The sequence below is a fragment of the Penaeus chinensis genome, chromosome 34, assembly GCF_019202785.1.
Source record: "Penaeus chinensis breed Huanghai No. 1 chromosome 34, ASM1920278v2, whole genome shotgun sequence".
NCBI lineage: Eukaryota > Metazoa > Arthropoda > Malacostraca > Decapoda > Penaeidae > Penaeus > Penaeus chinensis.
The window spans coordinates 32836487-32841486 of NC_061852.1; the positions used below are offsets into that span (position 1 = coordinate 32836487).

Sequence of the window (5000 nt, forward strand, 5' to 3'; positions counted from 1 at the left end):
CGCAGTTAAGCTAAATGCAGCATTAAGTGGACTGCACGCCACGCACTTTGCAGCGGGCGTGCTTTAAGCTGCATTAGTTAGGAAGCTCGTAATATATTGGTTTTAGTAACTATACTGAATCATATAATATACTTGAGAATCACCATGAAGGAATCAAAGGGTTAAAATATGTCTTTATAGTTAAGATACTGTTAGCATTTTGGTTTTACATGTAGAACACAAAACATAGCAAAATAATCGTAAACAACTCGCTGAGCATTTGAGTTTTACGAGATTATTATCTTGGCGAAAGCCATCTTGACACCAGAGTCGAGTTTCGTGAAGTAAGCTTTGACGTCTTTATAATGACGAGACAGGAGTGTAGAACTGGCATTCCAAATAGTGTAATGATACAATGATATATGCACAGTCCATATGAAATGCACATATAAGCTATGCCTTTGTGACCATCTAATGAGCACGTGTTATTGTTCTATACATATATATGAAAATATGAGTAATCACAAGCGCGCACGCACGCGGACACGCACACACGCACACGCACGCACACGCACACGCACACGCACACACACGCACATGCACACACACACACACACACACACACACACACACACACACACACACACACACACACACACACACACACACACACACACACGCGCGCGCAATTTGTTTTGAAGTACAAGCGAAACTTCTCTGGGGTCTAGATGCGGCGACGCCAGCCAAACACAGGGCAAACTTTGGCGAAAGTATAAAATGTCTTATTTAGGCTCTGCTGCACTTTTGACTAGACATTCACAAAACCAAAAAAAAAATATAGAAAAAAAGTACAGTAATGCAGATAATTCCTTCCCCACCAAAGAGAAAAAAATATATATGAACTGTATCTTCCCATCTTTTTATCTTGTCATGCTTCTTTTGAAGTGAGTCTGCTAGGGATTTACAATACTAATAGGAGACTTGTGAATCTACAACTTCAAGACACCAATGAGACAACGGGAGACTTGTAGCTACAGCGGTCCCCCAGTGCCTGTCCGTTGTTGGCTGTTATACCTTTTTTTTCTTTTGTTCACTTGCTTTATGGTTGGTCGACCGGATTTTTCTTTGTATCACGTTGCTCTTCTAACTCTTCTCCATTTACCGCCTCTTTCTTCGCTATAGCCTTCCTTATTCCTGGGGTTAAGTCCGTTGTGGAACTGCACGATATCTGCAAATGACGGAAAAGACTAGGTTAGTATATACAGTTATACAATTTACAAAAGAAATTTTACTTTCTTTCGATTTCGATTATGTTAGTGCTCAGTACTCTTATTTAACGAATTACATTCTCTCTTCCAATATCTGGCACACAAGCCTCTTTCACTTTCACATTCTCAGGGGTAACCCTAAAACTAGTAACCCGGGCTGGGAAGGGACTAGGAATCGCCTTCATTATGTCACGCACAATTACAGCCGCACAAATCACGAAATGTCAGTCACGGGAAAATGTTCTGGAGCTGATCCAGGAGCATCAGGCACAGTGACGTCAGATAAGCGATGACGGTTACAACATCACTGGACTTCGTGAAGTGCTCTGTGCTGCTGCTATTATGAGTTACTCTCAGAGTTCAGTACATACGGAGTACCTTCCCGGACAACAAAAGATTTACGTGCTTCCTATACTGAATGAAAATGATGAATAATGAATTCCTTTCCCCTTCTTTCTCTTTTTTTTTCATTTTGGATTCTTTAAAGCAGAATGTGGATGTAAACGAGCTGGCTGCATTACAAATGTTAACCATGGGAACTCGAGGTACTCAAAAGCCCATGAGCAATTCACTCGGCCATTCACCAAAGGAGGTAGGAAGCAGTGGTTCCTTTTCACTGTGGAACTTACCGATTATTATTAGCATTAGAAAGTGGGCAGCCCCTTTCTGCCTTCCTCTTCTTGCGAGACGGCAGCGTCCTCGGACTCGAACACGGCAGGCTCTTCGGAAAGGGCGGTGGTCGGCTGTACTCCTGGCGCTGGACCCTCCGCACAGCCTGTTCGTGCGCCAGGAAGACTCGGTCGGCGGACGAGGCAGGGAGATCGGCTTTCCTTGGATTCTTAGAATCTTCTTGGTGGGCGACATTCACGAAGCGAGTCAGTAGAACTTGAGAAGCTATAGTAAAATACACGCCTTGTTCTTGAAAGTTTAAGATATAAAGCTCCAAAGTTATGAGGACTTAAAGACTTTAAAGTTTGGAGACTGTGTCCTCAGAAGGTCTCCTGGACTTGGTAGAAGATGGACTGGAGAAGTTGACCAGCAGTACATGATGATAGACAAGCATGACTAGATTCTTTCCCTTGTAGGACCTGTGGAAGAGAGAGAAGGAACATTAGAATTCCAGTAACATACCATTTAGTAGGATATATGCTATTCAACAACCTTAAAATTTACTAGCAGATTTACCCTTTGCATACATGTTATTCAGTATGTGATTCCTAAATTAATTCCTCTGCCCCTTCAACATCAGAATATCAGATAAAAAAGAAAAAAGAAGAAAAAAAAAAAACTTATCCGCCCGTCTAGACAGCACTGAATTGAATTTCTCCAAAGCGTGGCCCGTTTCAATAGCGGCATTCAATGGACAGAATTATATTTTCCAGTTTTTCAAAAGACAAGTTGGCGAGAGCATTAATTTCGCGCCTGTTGGGAAAACGACGCTCTCTCCAAATATTCCCTCGGAGACTCCAATGCCGATCAGGTAATAATCCTCGAGCGGCCGTCCGCAGTTATTATCACGTCATCAGTGGCGTCATTTATCAGAATTCGCCATAAATGCACCCGAGCATAAATCCATATCAGATCTAATCTCCGCTTCCTCTACAGCAGCACAAACGTGTCCATAGGGCCGGGTTAGGGCGAGGGACGGAGGGGAGGAGTGAGGAGGAGGAGGAGGTGGAGGAGGAGGAAGGTAGGGGAATAGGGGGGGTGGAAAGTACAGCCGTGGAGGGGGAGGAGGTTGGTTGCTCACGAGTACTCGGATCACGGATTCACTTTTCTCATCCCTGATTTATTACCACGACGAATTCTTTGGCCAGATTGATATTGCTGAATCTCAGAGTAAGTGTCTATTAACGAGGAGGCTGCGGGGACAAGACGCACAAGATAAAATCAGGAAAAAGTGAGAGAAAATTCTACAGATTATCGTATCTCTGGTGGCGGGAAGCAGGACAAAAGCAAGAGTCCGGCGGGATACGGACCACTGCACTACTTCGCCCCTGTGTCCGAACCCCTGCGCCCACGACTTCCCTTTCTCTGATATACATTCCTTTTTCCTTTTATTATCGCAAGTCATTGTGCGGCCCATGGATCCCGATCCTTTTATGACTTATTTCGGACAATCTCGTGATACAGAAATCAAATGATCTGTGATATAGCTGCCCCGTAAATAAATTTCCCGTCGGTGTGCCAGGGATTTCTACTTTTCCTACCCGTCCCCGCCGAGCCGCGAGAGAGCCGAGGTTTGCTTGCCCGAGACGACGCGGGAGGGAAATACTCGGCTACGCACGTCCTCGCCGGGCCGGGGGAAAGCGAGTGAAGGCAGTTGTATTTCCCTCTGGGTGCTGTATCCTTACGCCTCAAGACGTCGTATTCCAAAAATGGAGTCTGCATAACGAAGACTTATCACGAGAGACTAAGCTGCAAACGTTAAGTTAAGAGCAATGAAATCCACAAGAATAATTTAACAAAAAACGTAAGAAGGATCTGCAAATACGTGATGAATCTGGTTCTCCCGCCTTCCGTCGCCGCCAGAGATGACACGGGCGGCGGGTGGGGTGGGCGCCGCGCGGGATGAGGGGGGGAGGGGGGAGCGAAGGCTAATGGGGTGGGAGTTGGAGTGAGGCGGGAGGGGGGGGGGGGAGTGAATACGCGTGCCGTTCGCCCGTGCTGGGGACGCCGAGGCAGGGGGTTCGGGCCAATCAGAAGCGCTCTGCTTGGATCGTTTGGCGAAGCAAAGAAGAAATAGCAAATAGTCTAAAAATTGTTAGCTACGGTATCTTAAGAAAGAATATTAGAAATAGTAGCAGTAGTAGTAGTAGAAGTGGTAGTAGTAGTAGTAGTAGTAGTAGTAGTAGTAGTAGTAGTAGTAGTAGTAGTAGTAGTAGAAGTAGTAGTAGAAGTAGTAGTAGAAGTAGTAGTAGAAGTAGTAGTAGAAGTAGTAGTAGAAGTAGTAGTAGAAGTAGTAGTAGTAGAAGTAGTAGTAGTAGTAGTAGTAGTAGTAGTAGTAGTAGTAGTAGTAGTAGTAGTAGTAGTAGTAGTAGTAGTAGTAGTAGAAGCAGCAGCATCTGAATAGGAGCACTAAATAGTAAAAGCTTAGTCATGGAGAAAGTAATTATGAAAGTGCAAGTGGTTTCGAGGACAGAAGCCACCGCACACACACCAGGACACAGACGGAACTGCGGCTTCCCTGCGCCCTGAATACCTGCTGCTGAAAGCTTAACGAGCGCTCGAAATTTACGATCACAGACCCAAAGAAAAAGACGGCTGTATATCCATCTTCTTACAAAAATGAGAAAAAATGCTATTTGCATACGAGTTCGAAAAGTCGCTATACTTTCCCAATGACGAGTAAAAAGGATCACCATCCTTCGGCCCAGATAAAAAAGAAGCAAAGAAATAGGACAAAGCTGACTCGCCCGGGATATTGGCGCAAAAACTTTCCCACGCGCGCTCGAATAAACAATCGTTTTGGGGTAAGAAACGGGAGCAGAATTTATGTGCACATATGTTGGCCCACGGGTCGGGCATCGAAACCTGGGCGGGCGGGACCGAACACACACAAAGAGGAACCGTTGCTAGAGCCCGCGTCTAGTGTGACCCCATCACCCTCAACCTCGTTCTGTTGAGAACCCTTGAGGCTACGAGTGTGATACGCGAGATCGAGGGAAACCGAGATGTAGGAGTCGTAGAGAATCCTTGTTTTATGAACTATATCTTCTTACTTCTTTCTTTGGTGGATCAGTACTTTTCTCC

The 5000-nt window shown here is 45.1% G+C and overlaps 1 protein-coding gene across 1 annotated transcript in view; it reads right to left on the reverse strand.

Annotated features, from left to right (window-relative positions):
• Positions 1-5000, reverse strand: part of LOC125043744 (achaete-scute complex protein T5-like) — a 7411-nt gene that overhangs the window by 802 nt on the left and 1609 nt on the right. Inside the window, exons 2-3 of the mRNA XM_047640001.1 lie at positions 1877-2335; positions 1-1207 (exon numbers count right to left, since the gene is read on the reverse strand). The exon at positions 1-1207 is cut by the window's left edge and continues 802 nt beyond it. The gene's annotated coding sequence lies outside the window, so the exon portion shown is untranslated. The remainder of the gene's footprint in view (positions 1208-1876; positions 2336-5000) is intronic.